This window comes from Misgurnus anguillicaudatus, chromosome 13 (genome assembly GCF_027580225.2).
Source record: "Misgurnus anguillicaudatus chromosome 13, ASM2758022v2, whole genome shotgun sequence".
In the NCBI taxonomy this organism is placed as follows: domain Eukaryota; kingdom Metazoa; phylum Chordata; class Actinopteri; order Cypriniformes; family Cobitidae; genus Misgurnus; species Misgurnus anguillicaudatus.
Genome location: NC_073349.2, coordinates 10601254 through 10628689, shown reverse-complemented (window position 1 = coordinate 10628689; position 27436 = coordinate 10601254). Strand labels below are relative to the sequence as shown.

The 27436-nt window shown below is 38.0% G+C and overlaps 1 protein-coding gene across 14 annotated transcripts in view; it reads right to left on the bottom strand.

Annotated features, from left to right (window-relative positions):
• The window catches only part of LOC129430350 (band 4.1-like protein 1), a 77366-nt gene extending 51328 nt beyond the window's left edge, over window positions 1–26038 (bottom strand). For 9 of the 14 annotated variants that reach the window (XM_055187490.2, XM_055187497.2, XM_055187491.2 and 6 more), the window contains exon 1: window positions 25764–26030. The gene's annotated coding sequence lies outside the window, so the exon portion shown is untranslated. Of the gene's footprint in view, window positions 1–25763 lie in introns of all 14 variants that reach the window. The other 5 variants (XM_073874999.1, XM_055187502.2, XR_008639505.2 and 2 more) reach the window with 4 other exon arrangements.
• Window positions 26039–27436: the final 1398 nt, after the last annotated feature.

Below are 27436 nucleotides of genomic sequence, written 5' to 3'. Positions count from 1 at the left end.
CTTGAATCATTTCAAATTGGTTTCTTGAACATGACAATGAGTTCACTGTACTAAAATGGCCCCCACAGTCACCAGATCTCAACCCAATAGAGCATCTTTGGGATGTAGTGGAACGGGAGCTTCGTGCCTTGGATGTGCATACTACTTTAGGAACCACTACACCATTGCTAAACCCACATCATTATAAAGGCTGCACATTAAACAGATTAAACCACCATTGTTTTGAGGAAAAATGCTTTCGATTTGCTGAAAAGGCCAGTGATTGCTAAAGAAAATGCATGAAACTGAATGAGTCAGTGATGTTGTATATAAGAAACAATGATGGTGCTTTTGCCAACCAGTTTGCATCATCATCTTATAGAATAACATTCCTGTCAAAACATTTGTCTAGCCAAGAACCGGCCACTCAATAAAGAAAGATGTTAGACAAACATGAAAACCGGCAACTTCATCATCACATGCCTTTTAGCAAAACTCCTTCAATCTTACAAGCTACTTAAAACATGAAGGCAATAAACAACAAAACACTGAACCCTATACAGACATAATTCATAAAATACAGTTCTGCTCATAGATACGCTTCTCAAACAAAGAAACCTCTAAGATTTTTTCTTTCAAGGTACATTACTAACCAGGAAGACTTTGTCTAATGGAGTTTTTCCTCACTGTAGTGTTCATTGTATCGAAAACCTTACGATTTCGTCACGTATGACCTTCCAGAAATAGGCAGGTAAATGCAATTTTAAAGTGATGCTTGTTTGTTGTGTTTGAAGAATAATGTGTAACATGATTAAACAGACCGATAAAATGCATTACGCTGCATTTATTTAATAAAATAACATGCATGAGATTTGTTTCTCTAATGTCATCTGTTTTACCCCCGATCATTATACATGAATGACTGTTCTAGTCAATACACACCTGCAAGCTGGGAAAGATAATAAGTGATCTGACATGGTGTAAATCTGCTTGTGTCCTTTTAAAGATGCTTTTCAGTCTTGATTTTTCTCCTTGAGGGGCATTAAAAGAATTCGAATTTCATATATTTGTTAATCTACAATATTTTTATTTAGCAAATTTCACTCTAAATGTTAATAAAGGTTGTGGAGAATATGGCTAAGCAGATTATTTAGCAAATACTACATTACTGAATCCCTTTGAACCTATTAGCACTATGAGATATTTTAACACTTCATTACACTTTAGGGTGAATTTTATTATCTTTTGGATCACGTAATCATAAGTATCTAATTCACATTACTGTGGGCAATATTATCTCTATTTTGCAGAGAACACACTTTCACTTTAACTCCCTGGGGTCCAAAAACGCGGCGCAGCGTTTTGACGTGTTTTCTCCTCATCATAGCAGAATCAACTTAAAATACTCTATCATTAATTATCATATACTTGCGTGTTATACAGCATTTGAAACTGTAAAGGGTCTTCTTTTATTTGTGTACATTCAAAATAACAACAAGCTGTCTCTCAAAACACGTTACAAAAATCAATTGAAACTCAGCGAATACTCGTCACACAAACATGATACACATATCTAAAAAAGCTTGACATTTCTACTTTTAAACAAACTAATTGTAATCAAAAACAAATGTTCCCTGTTTATAATCTGTATTGAAGTAAAGAGGGTACCGTTTTTCTTGGCTGACCTCATTATCTGTAATGAGGTCACGCTCACAGGTGGTACCCACTATTTACTTGAAAATGGGTTGTTGTTGTTATGCAGCAGTTGGGTTAAAACAACCCAGCATTGGGTAAATTTTAACCCAGCAGTCTGTTTAATCATTTTCAGAGTGTACATACAAAATTATGAGATTGATGCCCAAACTTGGAACAAAATACATTTAAAAGCAATGTAACAAGCATATTAACAAGCTGAGGAAGTTTATGAATTATTATATTGCTGTTTTATGCAATGAAAAAAATTCAAGTAAAAAACGATGAATCAAACTGCAAATAAATATAAAGAAAGCTACCAAACAACACTAAAACATTCAATGACTCACTTCTGCTATATAATAAGTCTGACTTCACAGTACAATAAATCTCTTATTTGCATCTGCACGCTGTTGTTTATGATAAACTCATTGAAGGCACGTCACACTTTAACCAAATTCGTTAAATGCAGTGAAAACGCAACTGATTGGCCATTACATTCATCCCCTTAACAGGTGATTGGCTGTAATGCTCAATGCTGTAAAAATAATGCATAAAAAGGGCTATCAATTGATTAAAATGATTGTCATGAGTTAACCTGTGATTAATCGCACATTTTTAGCATTTCTACATTTACCTGAATTTAGCACTTTTTAAGTTTTTAATACTCTAATCAACATGGGCATGGACAAATATGGATGCTTTGTGCAAATGTATGTTTATTATTAGTAAAAGTATATAAAAAAATAATTTTGAATAATTTCTGATTTATTTCCATGTATGAATGAAACTGGTCTACCGAGCCCCTAAGGTGATATTGGAGTAAAAAAATCGAAAGTTTAGTTTCATGTGCTCACGTAAAACTTTTGCGTGCTCACGCAAAACCTTCATGTGCATAATTTTATTTAAAAGTTTCGTTTCACATACGCGCGCTATAGTTTCACTTGGCGCGCTATAGTTTCACTTGTGCACGCAAATATTAATAAGATTTAGATTTAAAGATGCTCAGGCTTGCGGTGTGAAACCGGCATAACACATTTGTGGGTTGGAATTGAGTCACTTCAAACATGCAGTGTACTGTAAATACGGTACACTAAAGTGCTAAGATTTTAAATTGATCCACAGCCAAAATTATGTCTGTACACACACTTATTCATTTGTTTATTGTCAATGACAGGAGGCAAGTTTGATCAGTAACAGTCTGAATGGATTTTTGAAGCCATCAGAAGATGACTCATAACAGCAGCTATCTAGCGTGCATGTTTGTCAATGTGTGTTTGCACAGATGTATCCAGGATTCTGACATAAATAACAAATGCTAAAATTTCCTAACGTAATTTCTCAGAAATTATCGAGTAATACGGAGTACTGACATTATGGAACAAGACTGCAGCCTTTGATTTGCCAGTTCTGCCATGCTGCACGCTATGGGCGCAGTCGTGTGCTGGCATTAGCCCAGGCCATATGGACATATTGAGAAGTGATCCTGATGTAACCAGTGACAGAGAAAAAGAGGCAAACCTTTCTTTTAGTCACATTGCGCTAACAAAACAGTAACCTTCAGCCACCAAAGCCTAACAATCAACACAAATTGAAACAGAAACAGGTTGAGTGCTATGAACAGTTATGACTAAAGCAGAAGATGGGAGGAATAATTATAAGCAGTCGCATTTGATGCATCATTACTTTCAAGGACAAGCAGATAATCCTGAGGCAAATGCTGTGCACTGTACCTAAATATATTATTGTTGTCGTTGATGACAAGCTTTGTACTTATTTTTGAGGTAGACAATGGGAATGTCATTCTTTGTTATTTCCAAAGCTTAATTAACAAGAGATAAACAAAACCTTACCTAAGTTAAGCTTTGCTATTACTATTGTGCATAAATACAACATTTTAAAATTGTGTACTTATTGTGTAAGTATTAACAAATTCTGAATTTCAGATTTAGGTAATAACAAGCCAGCATGTTAACCCACCATGAGTTATTATAATAACCCAGCAGTTGGGTTAAACAACCCAGAATTGGATAATAACAAGCCAGCATGTTACCCAACTATAAGTTATTATAATAACCCAGTAGTTGGATTAAAACAACCTAAAATTAGGTAATAACAAGCCAGCATGTTAACAGACCATCAGTTATTATAATAACACAGAATTGGGTAATAACAACCCAGCATGTTACCCAACCATGAGTTATTAAAAATAACCCAGTAGTTGGGTCAAAACAACCCATAATTTGGTAATAACAACCTAGCATGTTACCCAACCACAAGTTATTAATAATAACCCAGCAGTTGGGTTAAAACAACCCAGAATTAGGTAATAACAACCTAGCATGTTACCCAACCACAAGTTATTATAATAACACAGCAGTTGGGTTAAAACAATTCAGAATTGGGTAATAACAACCTAGCATGTTACCCAACCACAAGTTATTATAATAACCCAGCAGTTGGGTTAAAACAACCCAGAATTGGGTAATAACAACCTAGCATGTTACCCAACCACAAGTTATTATAATAACACAGCAGTTGGGTTAAAACAACCCAGAATTGGGTAATAACAAGCCAGCATGTTACCCAACCACAAGTTATTATAATAACCCACCAGTTGGGTTAAAACAATTCAGAATTGGGTAATAACCACCTAGCATGTTACTCAACCATAAGTTATCATAGTAACCCAGCAGTTGGGTTAAACAACCCAGAATTGGATAATAACAAGCCAGCATGTTAACCAACCATAAGTTATAATAATAACCGAGCAGTTGGGTTAAAACAACCCACAATTGGATAATAACAAGCCAGCATGTTACACAACCATAAGTTATTATAATAACCCAATAGTTAGGTTAAAACAACTCAGAATTAGGTAATAACAAGACTGCATGTTAACCAACTATGAGTTATTATAACAACCTAGTAGATGGGTCAAAACAACCCAGAATTGGGTACTAACAACCTAGCATGTTACCCAACCACAAGTTATTAATAATAACCCAGCAGATGGGTTAAAACATCCCAGAATTGGGTAATAACAACCTAGCATGTTACCCAACCACAAGTTATTATAATAACACAGCAGTTGGGTTAAAACAATTCAGAATTGGGTAATAACAACCTAGCATGTTACCCAACCACAAGTTATTATAATAACCCAGCAGTTGGGTTAAACAACCCAGAATTGGATAATAACAAGCCAGCATGTTAACCAACCATAAGTTATTATAATAACCAAGCAGTTGGGTTAAAACAACCCAGATATTATTTAAGTGTACTATAAGGGGGCGTGCACACCAAGGCACCAAAATGGCAAGCAGACACAGACTGTAGGTGCTTGCCAGCTTTTTTCAGCTGAGCACCTTGGTTGCTATGATTCTTCTGCTTTGCCTATCAGTCGTTAAAAAATGTGCCAGTCGGTTGTTTTGATATTTGTCCCGCCCCTCCTTCACTTTGATTGGACAGCCGAGTGAGAAGTGACATTGATGAGCTGAGCGTTTTACCCAAAGTTAAAAAATGTGAACTCTTGGCAAGTGAAAAATGCCACGTGTCAGGGCTCAGTTGGGACAAAACCTAAACTTTTTGAAAAGCGCCATTTGAAAACAATTAAAACAAATGCCGGCGTAAACGCTTTGCTGTGCATGCTACCTAAGATCTGGTGAGTCTGTAGTGGTAAAGTTGTGAAAAATGTTTTAATATTTCTCAAAAAATCTCTGCAAAATATTGTTTTATTGAGGCCCTGTTATCAAGTGAAATTGGAACAATCGATTTTTGCTCTTACACAAGCGCAGACTGGGAATCTAAGTGTTTCAGCTCAAAGCATAATTGTCAAAAAGTACATTTCTGAGCTTAGAAAATTATAGATATTTTTGGCTAATGCCTGTTCCCTAGGCAAATCCCATGGCTTGCTTATCTGTGCGCTATTGTATCCTATTCCTTGCTCATAAAACAGGCAGATCTCAGCCAGCCTCTTTCTGCAGCCTTTAAAAAGCACAATTTAAACTAAAATGAAAAAATAAGAACTTTAATAATATCTCCAAGTATAACCTGAATGTTTACGTACAGTACAAAATAAACACTATAACACAGAATACAAACAATGCCTATTCATAGCAGTAGTTTTAGAGCAGTGCTCAAAATGATGGGGAATAATTTCCTGCAAACTGACGGTCATATAGTGCCATTTGTCATAGAGCGTCTTTCCTTTCACTCTCCCTGCAGCTTTGCTGTTGGGAAATGGATCTACACTTGGCGACCGGTTCTCCGCAGCTCCGAGCACAATCACTCATCTGTAGAGCAATCTGTTGAAGGAATCCATCATTTATGGCATAATTCATGGGATCTTGGGAGAAAGAAACAGGGCATAGGCTCCTGCAGCTCAAGACAAACATGTCAACAGTTCACACAAAACAATTTCGAGTGAATGACAAAATGTGCATAAGGCAGATGCAATGACTGATAGCCGATAGTGACGAAATCGCTAAAATATTATGGCATTTCGCTGTTCACTGTGATACTTTAGCACAAAACCCTAACTTACATCACACCTGTTCAGTCAGGTGTAAAATGTACTGAAATAGTGATGTGGGTGTTTGAAGATACCTTGCAGAATTCACAGCTGTCTATCAACATCTACACTGTAAAAACATCTTTGTTACACTTCCTTTTCATTTAATTAACTTGAATTTTACAATTCATTTCAAATTTCTTTACTAGTGAGGAGTTAATGCTATAATTAATCAGGGTTTCCTGCAGCACTTTGCAGTTCGGGTGGCCCGCCTATAAGCTGGGAAACCCTACCGCCTTAAAGGCTCTCTAAGCGAATAAAGTGCGACGTCACTTCCTGTTGATGTTTAAACTGTTTTCAAACAAACGGAGCGTAGCTAACGCCTCCCCCTCCCTCTCCCGTCCGTGCTTTCATGAACACGCCCAACCCCCACCCCCAAATCCTTCTTATCGTTTATTGGCTGGAACACTTTGTTATGTTTTGTTGTGCTAGGTTTGGCCACTATGTTGATATTGCCGTTTGTTGAGCCTGAGCTGTCTACAGAGATCGCGTTTATTTACAGTTTGATCAGCGGACAGGCAGCAAGCAGATAGTGAGGAGATGTTTGCTGTATGTAACAAAAAATGTTTTATGGTCTAAAACGCGTCAATTCGCTTAGAGCGCCTTTAACTAGGTCATCCAAAAAAATAAAAATCGCGGCACAAAAGGCCGTCAAGTTCATATCGGAGAATAGCGCGGACGCACAGCCAAATGAGAGAAAGATGTGGTCTTATGTTTTGGGTTTATTTAAGCCTTTTGTTGTATTAGTCTATAGTTCTTGCAAATTTAAAGTAAGTTGGCTGGTGATTGCCACGCCCCCCGGCCACATTATTATAATATTATTATATTCACAGAGGTCAGTGCTACACATCTAGCACTTAAAATGTTGCATTATTACTAGAATTTTATTTAAGAGATGTTTGTGTACATTTTCTATCGATCATGCAAGCAGTAATTGGGCATTTCCAGTTTCACGGTGTAGTCTAGTGCACTTTCAGCTTAAAAAAAAAATTACCCTGTCTGGAGGATAAGTCTGTATAGTTTCAGTAAAGTATGGCAGATTAAACTAGTCTGCTACATCGTCCAGAGCCAGGCTGCAAAACTCAGAAATGGCTTGTGAGGTTGGAATTCTGCACGGATGTTTTGAAAGTGTTTTGCAATTTCATCATTTGTGACTTGCATAATTCCTTAGTCAATCGTGTGCTAAAGCAACGCAGACATGCGGTGCATGCAAATACACGACACTATCTGTTTCTTAGTAAATTCCCTCATTGGTTTTTCTTGTACATGGAGACAGAGTGATGGTCAGAGCAGTTTTTGAAGCAGTCACTAAATCTACTTTTCACTCTGGAGCCCTTTGAGAAATCACAAAACCGCCCTTGTTCACTGCTTGAATGCAAAACCACAGAGTCTTCTATCAACCGAGTGAGTTTATATAAATATCTAAGGACATGACAGCTCAGTTTTGCTAGATCCAGCATGTATCCCCTGAAAAATCTGTTCTGTATAAACGCATAAAACAGCCTTCTCCTAAACAAATAAAACATCAAAACCGCTCATGTGCTGAAAAACATATCAGCTTCATTTGCAGCCTCGAGCCATGAGTCTTCAAATGAACAGAAGGAAGTAATGACATCATCAGTGTAGTCAGACTCGAGCAAAACAAGCAAAGCGGGGTCCTTCAGGGCCCCTAGTTAACATGCACATCATACACAGCCCCTCTCAAATTAATTGAAGCTTTCATATTAATGCTGTTTACCTCCCATCCATCACATTACCCTGACGAGAGTTTGGCTGATGTATGGAGTTCAGCTCGGAAGTGTCCTTGTCCCAAGAATAGGATTTTTCTGTCAGCGGTTTTAAGTTAAAGCCCATTGAAATCGATTCGGGGTTTTCAAAAGGCTTCCTATAATACAACAGGAGTTAAACAGAAAAGCTGCCAAGCATGTAGGGTTCATAGCGAGAGTGTAACACCTTAACCAGAGTGTCCTTTTGTTGCTGTTAAAATGCAGTCCAGTGAAAGTGTGAACAAACATCTCTATCATAGTACAGTAGCATCACAACAGGTTGTGAAAAGGCCATTCCGGAATACTCCTGTATAATATCCTAAATTTGTTGTGACACAATATCGATCTTTATCTGTACTGTAGTCGGTGCAGAAAAGATCGCAGCACTTTTTGAAAGATTATTGAGTGCTCAAAATTTTGTTTGAAAATAAATGTTAATATATATATATGGTTGTTGGTGCCAGACGGGCCGGTCTGAGTATTTCTGCTCAGTTACTGGGATTTTCACGCATAACCATTTCTAGGGTTTACAAAGAATGGTGTGAAAAGGGAAAAACATCCAGTATGCAGCAGTCCTGAGGGCGAAGAAGACTGAAATAACCACTCGTTACAACCGAGGTATGCAGCAAAGCATTTGTGAAGCCACAACACGCACAACCTTGAGGCGGATGGGCTACAACAGCAGAAGACCCCACCGGGTACCACTCATCTCCATTACAAATAGAAAAAGAGGCTACAATTTCCACGAGCTCACCAAAATTGAACAGTTGAAGACTGGAAAAATGTTGCCTGGTCAGATGAGTCTCGATTTCTGTTGAGACATTCAGATGGTAGAGTCAGAATTTGGCGTAAACAGAATGAGAACATGGATCCATCATGCCTTGTTACCACTGTGCAGGGTGCTGGTGGTGCTGTAATGGTGTGCGGGATGTTTTCTTGGCACACTTTAGGCCCCTTAGTGCCAATTGGACATCGTTTAAATGCCACAGCCTACCTGAGCATTGTTTCTGACCATGTCCATCCCTTTATGACCACCATGTACCCATGATGGCTACTTCAACAGGATAATGCACCATGTCACAAAGCTCAAATCATTTCAAATTGGTTTCTTGAACATGACAATGAGTTCACTGTACTAAAATGGCCCCCACAGTCACCCGATCTCAACCCAATAGAGCATCTTTAGGATGTGGTGGAATGGGAGCTTCGTGCCCTGGATGTGCATCCCACAAATCTCCATCAACTGCAAGACGCTATCCTATCAATATAGGCCAACATTTCTAAAGAATGCTTTCAGCAATCAATGCCACGTAGAATTAAGGCAGTTCTGAAGGCGAAAGAGGGTCAAACATAGTATTAGTATGGTGTTCCTAATAATCCTTTAGGTGAGTATATACACGTTTTACATGTATTTCCATATATCAGTTTTCTGTATGGGAGAATGCGCTATCTCAGATCACAGAGCACTTCAAGGACATACAGATAAATGCATATTGAATAAGATGTTTCTCTTCCAAGGACACCCCATAATAAAATGTGCCTCTCTGTTGCGTTCACAAACAGATATCGACACAAATAATTAGATGGTGATCATTTATTTCATGTAATTTTCCATATCACAAATTACAGACTGAGGCTCCTCAAGGAAATCAGTGTTTTGCCGGAGGGCGAGGTTGTTTCAATTTGCTTAGTGTCTTATTCCCCAATGAAAGCAAGTTACATTCCAGAGCAAAACATGTTTACAACGTACCTTTGTTATTATAGTTATTTTCACCACTGTTAGAATAAGCTCCTTTAAGACATTCGATGTGACACAATGACAGAGTTTGCGTTGACACATTTTGACACATTGATTGAAGCATGCTTTATGAACCCATCTTAAGACAGGAAAATGACAACAAAAAGGGATGCAAGGCTAAGGTAAAAAAAATCTTTTATAAAAAGAGGTGCTCTTTAAAATCCTGTTGCCATGGTGATACAAACATGAACTGTCAATGGATAAAGTGTCTGTAAAAAAAAAAAGAATAAAAGATTTAAGTATGAATTCATGCCGGAGGGCATTCACTTGATGATTGACATCTGAATATGGTCTAACAGTGGGGCTTGCCTTTTTTTAAGTCTTGCAACGAAGTAAACTGAGTTTCAAAAATTTGCATTGATCTCGCTTCAGTGAATTTTTCGCTCTTAGGAATTCACTTGAACAACGAACGTAAGGCCCTAAACAACTGTGCATCATTGCTTGGCTGCTTTTCCTCACAGATGAAATTAGCATTGGGGAAATTAGCACTGGGGAATGCACTTGAAATGGCTGGTTGGAAAAATTTAAAGGAATAGTTCACCCAAAAATATTATCTTAAAATTAAAGCACCGATCGTGATGGGACGATTATGTTTTCCTTTCTGAATGTTTAAGTGCTGTAATTGGGTCCCCAGTGCTTCTATCAACCTAGAAAATTTGAAAAAGATCAACCCAGTAGCTTAGTTTTGGTAAACCATTCTCTGCAAGCATGTGAAATAGGCCATTAAAATTTGGCTCCCGCTGTGATGTCAGAAGGGGATAATACCGCCCCTTAATCTGCAATATCCAACCATGACACTGCCATTAAGTACAGAGATTAGCTAATTTGCATTTTAAAGGACACACCCAAAATGGCACATTTTTGCTCACACCTACAAAGTTGCAATTTTAACATGTTATAATAAATAATCTATATGCTATTTTGAGCTAAAACTTTACATATGTACTCTGGGGACACCAAATATTGTAGATTCTGTAGAGATATGGCAGCATATCTATGGCGACTTCCACGTAATGCAGGTGTACGTAAATTAAAAACGTTTCATTCTAAGGTAATAAAAACACAACGGCTCATTATAAAAAGGTCTTTATACACCCCTGATAATATAGTTTTGTATATTATTTTGCATTGCTGTCAAGAGATCCTTCTAAAAATTACACACTGCACCTTTAAAGGGATAGTTCGCCTAAAAATTAACATTCTGACATAATTAACCTGTATAAATTTCATTGTTCCGATGAACACGAAGGAAGATATTTTGAGGAATGTTTGTAATGGGGGGTCAGAGGCCCCATTGACATTCATAGTATTTTTTCCTACTGAGGATGTCAATGGGGCCTCTGATTGGTTAGGTTATAAACATTCCTCAAAATATCTTCCTTCATGTTAATCAAAACAAATACATTTATACAAGTTTGTAACAACATGAGACTGAGTAAATGATGACAGAATTTTTATTTTCTTTGAACTATTTCTTTGAAAGTACTTGCTACAACTCTTAAATGTGAAATATTTAGATTTGAAAGTCGTTAGGGTTTAAAGGTCACATAACACACGCTGTGTCTGCTCATCTCATCTTAATCTTGAGCACATAGTAGTATTACATCCTTCATAAATCCAAACAATCTGCAGTTTTATAAAAGACAGATCAGCTGTACCGATTCTTTTCACATAAACCAGACCCCCTGGAGGCGTACTGCGGGTGGTACATTATCCCTTTTATTATCTGGATAAGTTATGATTCATGTTTTTTATGTTTGTGCCATTTACATTATATGCACTTACGTACCGATTGCCAACAACACACAGACATTTGATGCAGTTTTACTTATCGCCTGCGATTCATGACCCGCTTGGGACCGCCCAATTTCAACGAAATCCAGAATTAACACACTTGCAAAACTCTGCTGCATACCCAGATAAACAAACTATATCCATTGTTTTCATAATGCTGGGTTCTTTGGAAAGCTTAAAGCTCACGTAACACGCTGTTTCTGCATTTCTGATGTTAATCTGGAGTACCTTTAGAGTAGTATGACATCCTTTATATCTCTGAAGAGTCTTTAGTTTAATCAGATTTATAAAAGAAAGATTAGCTTTACCGAATCTTTCTGATAACGTACGAAAAAAGAAGAAGGAGGATTTACTACCTCGGGTGGAGCGAGTATGAGACATGCAACACTATACAACTCTTAAAACTTATGATTCACTACATGTTCGTGTCATTTATATAATATGCTCGCGCCTATTTCCAACATAAGACAGAAGTCTTACTTACCGCATGCAACTCGTGACCCGGTTGGGTCCAGCGCATCAAACATACAAGCAAAACTCTGCTGCTACCCCGGATAATAAACTATATCCATCTTCCACTTCATCTTTCGTGCCATCGTTGAGTTTTGAAATTAAACAAAGCTGAGTGGCGTGATAAGATGTTTGCAAGCTTTAGCGTCTCTCGCTGATTGACGGGTGGGCGGGGTTTTCCGGGGGAAGTGCCCATATAAAGAAGTGATACGTATAAAAACCCCTGAAACGTCAGTTGGACCTGTAATCGAAAAAAACTTTCCGAAACTTGTAGGAACCCTGGCGAAGTGCATTCGGCACAAAAATACTCTGTAACACGTCCAACTGCTTTTTTGACACTTTGCCTACGTTTAGCATGAGAAATATGGAAGGTTTTTTTGGTCTTTTTTAAATTAATTAATTAAATTATAAAATAAATAATTAAATTATAAAATAAAAAATAAAATCGCAAAATATGTCCCAAATTTGAAAATTAAATGCTAGAATAAAAATTAAAACATTATATTAAATTATTTCATTTTCATTTTTAACGTGATGAAGCATCATTCTGGCCAAATTAAAAAAGAAAATTAAATTGATGATTTGACATTTCATTTTCAATATAATCTTGAGTCAAGACTGACAATATTAAAATAAAAAGTCAAGCTTGAAAAGGAATCTGTAAATACATTTTTAAAAGGGTTTTTATTCATACCCAAGCAATAATAGGGACAAAATTAAAATGTAAAGTTCAGTTTTAATTTTATGTTCTCTTTAAATTATTTGTTTTCATTTTCGTTTTCATTTTCATTTTCATTTTCAACTTGTATGCAAATTCAATGTTAATCAATGGGTGGCGTTTACTTGCTTAAAAAAAGGGGATTGGCTAAAGCTGCGTTGCCAACTCAGCGACTGTGTTGCTAAAATAGCGACTTTATTGCTACATCTAGCTACTTTTAGGCCCATTTAGACAAACTTAGCGAATGTTTGGATGAATCTTAGCTTCACATCTGTACAGATAGGCTACTGTGTCGCTTGTACTGGCCCACGAGTGCCGGGTGGCGCTGTCCCGGTGAAATGTGGGTCTGGTGTCTCTGTGCATGGAGCTGGGCAGTGTAGGAGCTGACGCGTGGATGAGATTCGCGTACATTGTTTACATTTGAAAGGAGGAACAAACAATAAAAAGTGGCTGGTCCGCTGTTATATATGTGCGTATTTTCACACATCTGATCTCAAGTCAGAATGCTTGAAATACCATGGAACCCCCCCACCCCCCCCACCCCCTTTAAATTTCCTCATAAACAACAACACACTTCTTTGTTGGTGACAATGATTTCGTATCAGGTCTTGGTGTGTGCGTACGCTATTCCGGTTAAAGTGCCCATATAAGGACTTCCAATGTACTTTCTGCACTGAAATTTTCCATAAAAGAATTAGAGCAAGATTGTTACGCATAAATCTTACATGTTCAAAAAAACCCTGGTTAAGAAATTCTGCACAGAAATACTCTATCTATGAAATACTTTGTCTATGTTTAGCATGAGGAATCCAACTCTTAAACATTGTTAATAAGTCATAATGCATGAAAAAGCGCCCCGCCACAAAGTAAATAACTTATCGTTAACTGAAAGTCTGTGTACTGCAAAATATAAGACCAAAAGAAAAATGTGTACAAGTATGATTGGCACAGTACAAAATACCTCATAGATTTGCCCTTGTCAGGCCCAGCAAGGCGCAGTGGCAGAATGCCTGGAGTAACAAAGCGCTCATTTACTGATTAAACTAATTTCTTAAAATGGCAACCAAAGTAGCCAACTCAATTCGCAAATGACTGAGCGGCTTTTTTGGCCAAACTCATTCACTCAATACATCATTCCCATTTACCTCACCGGCTCTGGAGTCTCAAGAGTCGTGCCTGAGATGTATTGCTAGACAGTGAGATCAAATGGACTTTGTAATGAGCATATAGGCAGACGGGCTCATTAGGGTTATGCAAATGAGCGTTTCTGTTTTTAAAACTAAGGATTCTGTGAAACGAAACCAACATAGAAACGCATCTGTTAGCACAGACACTTACACATCAAAACACATGCTGTCTGAACGTAAAAATGTGTGCTTTTATAATCATATTGATTACCATGTCTGTGCAAGCATAATTTCATGATGACAAGACATCTCTTGGTGATTTCCAGGACATGTCGGTGCAGTCGCTAGAATGTTCCTCAAAGTTCATAGTGTATGAGGTTGTTTACATGCTTTGGGTTGTTCTTAAAGGGATAGTTCACCCAAAAATAAAAATTCTGTCATTCACCCTTATGTTGTTCTAAACTTGTATAAGTTTCTTTGTTCTGTTGAAGACAAAAGAAGATATTTTGACAAAAGATGGTAGGGCTGGGTACCGAACATCGACACTTTTATGGTATCGAACGAAAAACTCCGATACTATGAGTATCGAAAAATGATTTATCTTTCGATGCCAAATTTCGATTCCATAAGCGGCTGTGTCTGTGAGCCTGTACTTGCATGTAAGGACCTAAAGCACCGGCGGTTGGCTGTCCACCACCACGTGACGGGGAGGATTTCTGAAGATACTCGCAGTCACCCAACACAACAAGTGTAGAAAGGATGCAACATGAGAAATATACAGAAAGGCTTTGTGACAGTCTAACCAATTGAGTGAGCGCAAGTATGGACGTGCTGTCTCCATGAAAGGCACGTCAACCAAAACGGCGCTTCTCCTAAAGTGACGAGTTCCCCATTGCAAGACTTTGCGCTCACGTCTCCCACAACAGTCTCAGACAAGGTGTTTAAACTTGACTCACCCGCAGCTTGTGTCTCTCAATGCTTATGAAACACTCGCCCTGTCTCTTCGCATCGCAAGACTTCATGTCCTCGTCTCCCAAAATGGACGATGCGTTTAAACCTATTTTTTACAGTCTATGGTTTAAACTTGACGCACACGCGCAGCCCAACACTGCTTACAAGCCTGACTTGTTATTTAAAACAAACTAAAATTCCATTTAAATGGTTGCTAATTTCATTTGAATGAAATGACATTGAACGCATTTTCTACTCATTTAAAAAATCCCAAATGTTTTAATATTTTGAGAATTATGAAGTTGAGTATTACAGTTCTTTGTTTACAAAAAACAGACATGCATACAAATCTTCCCAGTAAAACTCAGTCACCCATTTAAATATTTTAGCTTTTTGTCAAAGTTGCAGCTATAATGAACCCACTTATTTAAATACCGTTAGTCCAAGCTAAAGACAATTTTACATTTCATAAATAAAGCAGTGTTAATTATATTCCTAATTTCTTTATTTTTGTTTCCTTGTTTTCATAAAAAAAAAAAAAACAGATAAGTGTGTCTGCTGGCGCACCCCTATCCAAAAAGCACAACCAGTTTTATTGATAATGTTACCCTGAGTGAGAAGTGTTACCAGAATTTGTTTTAATTTAGGTGAAAAATAAAAGTTGTGTTTAATTTTTGTTGATGTTTAAATGGATTTTAAAACATATGGTATTGAAAAAGTATCGTTAGGAACCGGTATCGAAACGGAGGTATCGAAATTGGCAATGGATCGAAAAAAAGCCCTAAAAGATGGTAAGTACACAGTTGTCGGTACTCATGAAAAAACAAATACTATGAAAATCAATGCATATTGTCAACCAACCCAGTATCACGAAATTACGTACCTATAGTGAGTCTTTTCCGTGACACTGACACACTTTTCCGCCTTTTTGCATGAACGCCACGCATTTCTGTTTACGTGTCACTGTCACGTATTTGTTACTCAACTGTTTTGTCCTATTTTCTTACCATTATCGCTTCGGTTTAGGATTAGATTTACATAAAATGACATCCTTACCCAAACCCAACTCTAACCCTAATGCCAGGCGACAATGGTTTAAAAATCATAAAATATAAAAAAATTAATCATGAAAAAGGTATAAACCAATACTTAAAGGTCCCGTACACACTGCATATTAATTCGGTTGTCACTTCACCTTTTAATGCTTAATCCTGTTCTGTACACACTAGGGTTGTGCCGATAGACGATAGTATCGTGTATCGACGATCTTCAGACATATCGCCAATGGCAGGCTTTCATGGCGATAGTCATGACGATAGTTGGCGTAGTTTTACATTAACATCCACAATGCATGCTTTCCCTCGCATGAGGGTTTGTGGGCTTCACTTTACGCGGAGAGCTTGTAAAGAGAGAATTCCTTCAAGCACGTACCTGCACGTCAGCTGCGCTTCTCTCTGTCTCACGCGCACACGCTCTCGCGTCTGTCCGAAGTCTAAACATAAATTGAAGTAGTAATCCTTTTGTATTTATTCAGTTTAATGCGTTTCATGCGAGCTGAGGCAAACTTTACTTTTTGTTTAAAATATTGTGCTTTTATGTCCACCCATCAAGTGACTTGTAATAATGAGTAAAAAATTATCAAATAAAAAATGAGTAAACTACTGCCCCGCCCCCCGATACTATCGTGTATAGCCGATCTCACAGGCTGACAATAGGACGATCTAAAAATAGGGCATATCGCCCAACACTAGTACACAGTTCAGTAATTTACGGGACTCACAACCGCATTCTACAACCGAATTAACTCCCGCAAAATGCAGGTAGTGACAACCAAATTTACAAAAACTCTGCACAGTGTGTACATAACCGAACTGAACAACTAGTAGTTAATCAAGTGTTTAAACGTTCATCATAAACAGGACAGGTCTCTCTTCTGAAAAAATAAATGCTTAGAAGAGGAAAAAGTCTTTTGTATGCGCGGTTCAGAAAATGAAAGAGGCACAAGCGTTTGCTGACAAGTGTTGCCAGATCTTGCACGAAAAAAAGAGCGAACAAGAAAAATCCAATAATAAACCAAAATAAATCTAAATGCTTTACCTCAAAGATCAAAATATCGGGACCGGCGCCCTCACACTTTATTAACACCAAAAACTTGATCGCTTCATGAGCCAAAAGCCATAAACGGTTTAGTGCCAAAACGGTATTTACGTACAACAAAGACGAGGACCTGGCAACACTGCAAGACTGCACGCTCCGCACTGTGAAACAGCCTCACAAAAACGTAAAATACACAAGGCCAAGACGGAGGTTTATTGCAAAACACAATGCTTTTAAATTATTTTGGTCAAAGTTGTGAGTGATAAGCACGTGAGACGGCAGAACGTTGCTATGGTTATTTCTGTGTCAATCATCACATTTTCGGGAGTGAGTCTTGTTCTGTACAAACATGTAAAGAACATTTAGGGGATTCACTCCTGCATTTTAATGCGGTTGTCACTCCCGAAAGTTTGCAGTGTCTACGAGACCAAAGTGACTTCTTAATGCAAACACCAAATCTAACTCTAAACCGAAGCATCAATGGTTTGAAAATAGGAAAAAGCAGTTGAGTAACAAATGTGACAGTGACACGTAAACAGAAATGAGTGACATTCACGCAAAAACTGTAAAAACTTGTCAGTGTCACGGAAAGACTCACAAATTTACGTGACTATAGGTAGGTACACAATTTCGTGATACAGGGTTGTGTCAACTGTGTGCTTACCATCATTTAACAAAATTTCAACTTTTGTGTTCAACAAAAGAAACTCATACAAGTTTAAAACAACATGATATGAGTAAATACACCAGGATTTTCATTTTTGTATGAACTATTTCTTTAACAGGTGACATACGTCTTCTGGCCTCAGTGATCCGTTCTTATTTTCATCATCAGCATGTCACACAAACACCTACGTTTAACACCTGGGGTTTGAAGGTTGAGAACAAACCCTTAATCTCAGTATGAGCAATCATAATAGTGATGCTTGCCTTTGCATGCGACACTTGTTACAGGAGGTGAAGAGAAGAAAAACGGTACCATCTTTAAATTCAACCCCACCTCTACACCAATTACGCATCCATAGATGTCTTCAGCCGTCACATATTACGCTGCATGATCCCACCCTGGGTATTTTGTTTTTACAGCCTGTGAATATAAAAGCGTCCAGATTTTTAAAGCGCATCTCAAGAGCACTGTGTTCTTTTTCATCCTGTTGCTCTGCATCCAGCTGTTTTTGCCTGCGAGAGATGTCTAATGCAAATGAGTCCAATTGGGGACAGTTGGATCCAAAACCATGTTATTATTTAAGTATAAAAGTAGATGTTTCTCCTGAAAATGCTTAAGAGCAACTGAATAGAAACAAATGAGAATTGATCTGTAAAACTTGATATGTAAAGTGGGCCTCGTACACACTACAAACCTTCGATAGTGACAACCTCATTTAAATGCGGTAGTGAAACCCCTAAATGTTCGTTACATATCTGTACGGAACAAGACACACTCCCGAAAATTTGATTATTGACACAGAGATAACCATAGCAACGTTCTGCCGTCTCGCGTACTTATCACTCACAGCTTTGACCAAAATAATTTAACAGCGTTAGGTTTTGCAAAAAAACTCTGTATTGGCGTTGTGCATTGTACGCATTTTTGAGGCTGATCCACAGCGGGCTGTCTTGCAGTGTTGCCAGATCCTCGTCTTTTTTGTACTCGCATACCATTTAAGCCCTTAACCGTTTAATGAAGCGATCAAGTTTTTGGTGTTATTAAAGTGTGAGGGTGCCGGTCCCAATATTAGATCTTTGAGGTAAAGCATTTGGATATATTTTGGTTTATTATTGGATTTTTCTTGTTCGCTGTTTTTATCGTGCAAGATCTGGCAACACTGAGCAGCAAATGCTTGTGCCTCTGTCATTTTCTGTACCGCGCATAAAGAAGATTTTTCCCCTTCTAGGCATTTATTTTTTTAGAAGAGAGAGACCTGTCATGTCCATGATGCACGTTTTAACACTTTATTAACTACTAGTTGTTTAGTTCGGATGTAGAATGCGGTTGTCAGTCCCGTAAATTACTGAACTGTGTGTGTACAGAACAGGATTAAGCATTAAAAGGGGAAGTGACAACCGAATTAATATGCAGTGTGTACGGGACCGTGTACAGGTAAAATAACCTGGAATTGGGCAAATTTAAAGGGCCCTAATTATGCCAAATCCACTTTTCAAGGTGTTTGAACGCAATCACCATACAATGAAAGAAGTCCGCACAGTCCTCTTTTTTTTAATCCCCATTTAACCAAAGCAGTCTCATTAGACATGCTGTTTTGATTCTCTTGTTAATGTGATGTCACACTAACAAAGCCCCGCCCACGAACACTGACTGACTGGTTTACTTTACTCAAAAGCTTTTCTAAATATGTCTGTTAGCACGTTGTAACACTAATGTGGCTAAAGAAATTATTGTCCCTGACTATTTTAACTGAACGTAATAGCTCATTTGCATTAAACTCATTCCACGCCACCTTTTTTTTTAAAAAGTTGCAAGTCGCATTTTTTGTTTGTTTCACAAAATGCTTTCCAGGAAAATTTTCTTCTATAAATATTTAAACATACAAATATATCAAATGAAAGAACAGACCCTCTACTTTTAAACAAGCAAAATAGGGAAAAAGGTTTTATGTTCATTTGTTCTCTTTTTATAACCTCCTATAAAGGGCTGTGCTGATTAATCGCGCAAATGTGCGTTTTCTCAATGTACGAATTTGAATGAATAACAGTGAAATGCCGCCACTTCCAAAAGCCAGATGGCGCTCTCGTGTAGAAACGCCATTTGTGCCACAGAAGAAGTAGCATACCAAACACTATTCCAGGAAATGTCATAAGGAATATTTATATTGCTGTTCTTCAGATTGTTTCAGGTATTTTCATGATAATAAAAATATTTTGAATGATTGTGTTTGGCGAGTGTTGCTTATTTAAATGCACATTATAAACGACTCAAACTCATAGTGATTTTAGATTGATAAAGACTTCGTACTGATCACAGAGCCGTAGTACACGCACAAGCTATGCATGAAACACTGAATCGGAGCCTTGCGATTCAAAATCGATTTCTAGCAGGTCTTTTTAATGAGGAACGTGATGTATCGGCACAGCCCTACTCCTATATTTAGGTTTATTCAAAAATACCAAATTTTGAGCAAAAAGCCATAATAATTGCATTTTTATTGTAAAATAATTTTGTTAAAGATCGCAATCAGAACAAAACATACACAGAGTTTAAAATTGAATAAATTTGTATTTGCATCAGTTTTTAAATTGGAACGCGAAGCACCATCTAGTGGAAAATAGTGGAATTACAGATTACCATAAAAACTCGTCAGGAAAGCGTTATAAGCAGGAAAATGTTTTCTCTTAAAGGTATAGCGAAGATTTTCCCGAATTATTTAAAAGATCCGCCCCTCCACATTTTTAAAAAAATGCACACGCGCCACACTGTCCCTCCTCCTGAGAGGGAACGCCTGTTAAATGCGTGCACGAGACAGAGAGAGAGCATGCAGGAGCCTATTCTTCTTTTCGCTCTGTTTACAAGTTGCTGTCGGCGTGTTTACCGTGTCTGTGCGGTTCGTGACTTGTGCCAGGGCTAGCATCCCTAATCATAGCTTACATCAACTTTTACTAGCAGTGATTTTAAATGGATTTCTCCAAATAGCATGACAAAATGTACCTGTCCTATTAGCTCACGCCAGCGGCCAGCATGTGAAATAGTCTCCCATAAACACTCTTGTCTTGTTTCTTTCTTCATAGTCCTTTCTCTTCTTGTCATACAATTCGTTGCGACCCTCAGACGTTTTGAAAAAAAAACACAGTGAGAACGCGAGCTTCAATAAATGGTTGAAACCGTAGCACAACACACATTCACGTGAAAGTGTGCATGTGCAGAAAGCAAACCTAGGGACGAGCACGTACGATGGTATACGTCAACATATCATCAGAATGATTGACATCTGGGATGACCAATAATATATGTGATCCACCCGGAAAACGAAAATCTTCCGCTATACCTTTAATTGATGAGATTAATCAATTTGTCAATGGCGGGGAAAGAGTTAAATGTATACACATTAAAACAACACTTTTTTGCTGTCCCGCCCAAATAGGGGACATTTTGGACATGGCATATAACAAATCTGGGGTATTGTGAGCTGAACTTAACAGACACATTCTAGGCACACACGAGACAATTTTTTACATCTTGTAAAAATAATATTTGCCCTTTTAAAGAGACTCCACTGTGATTTTTCTTTCGGCACATATCTTGTGTGCAGAATAAATCTGATATTTTGTCAGTAAAGCTACATTTAGCTCGGAGGTATCAGTGCCTCTTTGGAACACATCACCGCGCCTCGCTTCATTTTCCACCTGGTTGTCCATTTAAAAGATGTCACTGAATCCGACGAATGTGAAAAGGGGTCTGATGAAGCGGCAAGAGAAAATTGCGCCGACTCACTGCAATCAAGCCGAGTCACGCTGTCACCCTCCGGACCACAAAGCTTAACTGCTTCCTGAATAATTTACATTCCTCTGTTCTGTCAGAACAGAACTTCATACATACAACAGGCCCACACATACTGCATATAGTTGAATAAGCTCCCACGGGACGCATCTCTCCATCTGTTAGCCAGGGTGAACATCAAAACACCTTTACATCCCTGACCCAATCACACAGGTACTGTCCCTTTGGAGAACCGTCAAGGCAAACGGGACACTTCTTTAACCATAAATGAAGAGTGATTTACACTTTACCAGCCTTGCAAGAGGGTGCAAAAGCAGACGGGGTCATTTTATAGATGTGTCAGCACTGAAAGCAATAAGCTAGCTGAGTAAACTGAATGGATCTCACTTTGGAGAAAACAAGCTACAAATCAAGTGGTTTATATTAAAGTTGGCATAATTCTGCTGTAAACGTATTAACATTATTTAATTCAAATAGTTCATTTGAATTTTCTGGTGAACTATTGCTTTAAAATATCTTTAATAGTAAATGTTGCATTTTTGGTTCCTACCTGTTAACCATTGGAAGGGAGGCAGCAAGCCAGCTGCTTTGGGTTGTGGACACAGCCCAAGTGTTTAGTGTATTGATTACACGATTACCTGCCGATTAACTTTGTGACACCGTCACCTTGGATTCTACCTAAGGTTTGAAAGCAGGAACTTCGTGCACAATCTCTAATGCAGTATAATGCAAAAATGTCAGCATAATGTACATATGGAACATATAGAAATGCTAAGAGCATGTTGGAGGCGTGTGGAGGATGACAGATATTATATCTCTTAACAGTACAGCTATTAACTGCATGCTGTGTGCAATTAGTCCAAACATTGTGCTACAACATGGATTCGCTTGCTAGCAATAAACAACCTCGTCAAGAATTAAACTGTTGGTTTTTAGTTAATTAGTTGTGCTAAGACAAGCCTTCACATTTGCTTTTCATCATTTAAACAAACTTTAGGATGTAACTTGCCCTGCACTTTTTATGCTTCAGACATGAATGATGCCCTTAAATTACACAGGTTGTTGAGCTAAGGTGTGCTATTATTTTTCCAAGCAATCAAACTTACAATTTTCACCTGGTGGAAAGACAAAACAGTGAAAAGAAAATGTATCTGATGTACATTAAAGGAGGAACCCTAATCATATCTTGGGAGCAGAATAACACACAGACCTGTCAGTGGACTTTTATTTTGGCGGAACTGCACAGGCAAATACCACTTAGATCCAAAGTGGCTTACAGTACATTACAGGGTATAAATTGTATATATATAATGTGCTAAGCATGACTAATAATTTGTGAATTCATTATAAAAATACACATTTAAAAAAAAGTTTGATGCAGCAATGTTAGGGGGCGTGCACACCAAAGCTTTTACGCCCGCGGCCGGCGCAGGTTTTCAATTGATGCCAATGGAAACGCTGTGTTTTTTAAATAAGCCGGCGCTCTGCGGTTTTTCCCGCGTTCGGGGCTGATGTTGAGAGTTAAAAGAAATTCAACTTTGGGTGAAAAGCTTCGCTCGTTAATGTTGTCAGTTCTCACACGGCCGTCCAATCACAGTGGAGGATGGGTGGGACAAGTATCACAATAACCAACCGGCTCTCAGCTTGAGTATCACAGCTAAAAAGCGCTAAGCTGAAGACACTGGCACTTAGCTGAAAAAACAGCTGGCACTCGGCATTGTCCAGGAGTTTTCAGCCGTGTTTAAAAGTTTTGGTGTGCACAACTCCTTATAAACATGTCACGGTTATGCCCCTGATATTGGTCTGGCTAGTGGCTAAAGTGATCTCTGAAATAAATACCTTTGAATAGATTAAAAAACAGATTTTACCATTCCTCATGACTTCCTGGTTTTCCATGACTATGTGAATCCTGAAAAGCATCTCGACTTGTTTGGTTATCTATTGATGAAAGCCTTTTTAAACTTATCCAAGCAACTACAAGCAAAACTATTTAAATCTTCCACCCAGGAATTTGTTTTGAACTACATTTCTGCTGCATGCATAAACAAGACACACAAAACAACACCAACAGGTCAACAAAAACATAACCCAAATCTAGGTTTTTCTCTCCGTGTGTTCCTGCATCTCTAGCCATGTTTCCATCCAAGGTTTTTTTGCGAAAAAACCGTTAGCGCTTCAAAACATTTAACGATATAGCTGATGGAAATGTTTATTTTCGATTAAATTTTGCAAATGTTGAAAAAATTGTTTCCATTTAAGTTTAGCGCATAAACGCAATGTCCATATCTTATGTCAATAAACACCTTTTGTCGAAGAAATAGCTTTCACGCAAATGAATGTGATGTCACATGATGTGCAACCTCTTAAAGGGACACTCCACTGTTTTTGAAAATAGGCTTATTTTCCAGCTCCCCTAGAATTAAACAATTCAGTTGTAGTGTTTTGGAATCCATTCAGCCGATCTCCAGGTCTGGCGGTAGCATTTTTAGCATAGCTTAGCATAATTCATTGAATCTGATTAGATCATTAGCATCGCGCTCAAAAATAACCAAAGAGTTTTGATTTTTTTTCTTATTTAAAACTTGATTCTTCTGTAGTTACATCCTGTAAATTAAATGTTGCGATTTTCTAGGCAGATATGACTAAGAACTATACTCTCATTCCGGCGTAATAATCAAGGACTTTGCTGCCGCACCATGGCTGCAGGAGGTGCAATGATATTACCCGGTGCCAAAAATAGTCCCCTGCTATGGAAAGTTACGAAGGGGATTACTTTCGGGTGCTGCGTAATATCATTGTGCCTCCTGCAGCCATGTTACGGCAGCAAAGTCCTTGATTATTATGCCGAAATGAGAGTATGGTGATCCATTCCACGCAGAATTTAATAATCTCAAACGAGCCTATTATACTAAGAAGTTTGCTGTCGTGGTGCTTTGTTGTTATTCGCATGTCAGATCTTGCGACACCAAATGAAGTCAAACAAGGTGTTCTCATTACATCCTGAATTCTGTTTTGATTTGCCCTGTGCTTTGTTCATTTTCATCCATTAATGAAAATGAATATAATAGCAGGGTTATTATAATTTACTAACACTTCTAAATATTATTTGATAAGCTAAACTAAATGAAAATTAGAAATGTTACATTTGCAATAAACTGAGGAGGGTTTAAGTTGGGGCAGTAAAATTAATAAAAACACAAATAAAAACTTAACTAACAGAACAACTAAAATAAAAAAGCTAAACCTATGCAATATAAAAATAATAAAATGACAAAATCACGTAACAAAATAGCTAAAATTAACAAAAATTAGCCTTGCAAATATACAAAAAAATAATCTCTCTCTCTCTCTCTCTCTCTCTCTCTCTCTCTCTCTCTCTCTCTCTCTCTCTCAAGTTAGCTAGATAGACCCAAAATATGAATGGAAATGGCTCAAGGTCAGATTTTTTGCTATATACACCAAAACTTATACGACAATTGGTTTTCGTCATTCGTGACATCATCACGCACACCATTTTACCGATGAAGCCTGGAGAGCAAATTTCGCAAACTTTTTAACGCATATTCAGGTTGTTGATAACATAACAGCGCACACCCTGGATGGAAGCATGGCTTCTGTTACAGCAAACAGACGCGGTACGCACGAGCGCATATTCTCATCATTCTCTCCAACATCTTTCACTTAATTGGCTCTTGAAGCCACGCGAAGCGCGCGCGGCTGCCCCCGGTGCCACACCCTCTTTTCATTCACCATCAGCCGGGTCCTGACACCTCAGTTACATCGTGAGCACCACAAAAATACATTTTAAATTATAGTGAGGCATCCATATCATTAAACATAAATGTTATTCTGCTTGATACAAGAACAGTTTAAAACGCACGAGTTTGCAAACCATCCTCAGGCCAATAGAGAGACCGTTGGCATTTACACCTATAAGTCAAATAACACGCAATATAAGGATTGCAATAATAAGATAAGCCTTCATGAGGTGATATACACATGTGAATGTTATTAATGTGAAAAGTGTACCTGCATAAACCAAGGCTGGTATTGTTCAGCACCACCCGTTAAACACAACAGCATCATTTTATATATCCAGTTTTAATGTTGATAAAATATATATTCATGACCAAGGACACCCGGCCTGTTGTCAAATGTCATAATAAACGCACGGTTTCAACCTCAACACAAGGGCATATGCAGAACCCTCGTTTGCAGCACTAAGATTACATTCATCCCCTATACAGTGAACATTTGACGAATAGTGAGCACAGACCGGACAGCATCGCAACAAAGAGCCCCTACCTGTGTCTCCAGGTTTGACGCTCGGATTTCCGTCCAAATGCCGAGCATTGAGGTCTCACGCCACCGCCCTGCTGCTTCTGTTCTTCGTCAAAGGATGGTGACTGTCCGAAAGGAATAAATGAGCGGACGGAGGGGGGAGAAGAGCTTTCCGATGGATGGATGAGAGAGGAGAGGAGAGAAGAGGGGGAGAGGCGTTTAGTGGGCTGGAATAGACGAAACTCCTTTCTCACCGCTGACAGAGGGAGCTTTGAACCGAACACGCGCCTATTTCATCATCACCACGAGGCGCTACTCTATTCCGTTTTACGTTCACATATATTAACAAAAACGCAATGCTTATTAAAATAGAATAATTGTTTTACTATTTAAAAGCCAGGATTTTAAACCTGCAGGACCAGAAATATAAAAAAATCCACATTTAAAATAAGTAACCTAGTAATTAATCAAATGTATTGTACCGTATGGTAGCCTGTATCATTTGTGTGTTAAACATTAAAGTTTATGTTAAAGTTATTTTACCAATTCTGTACATTCTTAAACATAAAGGTGCTTATGGTTCTTTGCAGCGATGCAATATCATATTTCATGAGCCCCATTCACTTCCATAGTAGGAAATAATTATATATCAAAGTGAATGGGGCTCGTGAACGGTTTGTTTACAAACAATACAATTATTTAACTTTTATTTACTTATACATACTTTATACAAATGATTTAATGACATTAATGCACATTTATGTCTGAAATAGACACACTTAGCAGTCTAACTACTGTATAAAAATCTTCATTAATATTAATAAATCGGTTTATTACCAACAGAGTTGTTCTTGCTATTAACATTTCGACCAGAAGGTGGCAGTCTATTCTTTTTTCCAACTATTCCTCAATATTGGGCCTTATGCTTTTATTCAGATTAATGTAGGCCCTGCAGTAAAATACGCTAGGTTGTTTTCAATCCTTGTCACTCGTAAGAAAAATCCCATGAAAAGGTCATCTGTCATTTGCAATTGTATGGATTACAGATGATGACTGTGACAACCCATCCATAAGTGTGAGTTAGCCTACGCATAAAAGCTTATAGCCTGCTCTAAAATGCAGTCTGGAGACATCTATGATGATTTTTACCTGTAATGTGGAGAATGAGAGGTACTGATTAAGTAGTGGTTAAAATATTTGGAGTGGGGAGGGAGGTGTTTCCCAAATGAAGATGGACAACCTCTGCAGTGCACCTTACTCACTGCAAGTATTAAAAGAAGATGGAAGAATTTATCTGATCTAGCGTGTTTATGGGGAAAAGAAAAGATCCATAACTGTCACTAAGGCACTACCCTTTCAAAAAGTACACATTTGACCCCAAAAAAGTGCATATTAGTACCTCAAAGGTACCAAATGTATACTGTATATGGTACAGTAGGACTTTTTAAAGGGTATACTGCCCCAGTGACAATTTGGGACAATTTGACCATTTTTCTGACAGTATGAGTTCAAGTATAGCAATCAGTCGAATGAAATTGTGACTTTTTTTAGTAATAAGAGATTTCAGTTTTTTCATCAAGAATAAAGGAGAGGTTGAGGGAGAGTATGCCATACTGATGCTGTGTTCGAGTGATATACCAATTTTCCCTTTGAAAATAATATACAGTACAGTAGATGTTTTGCTTTGTACATGAGGG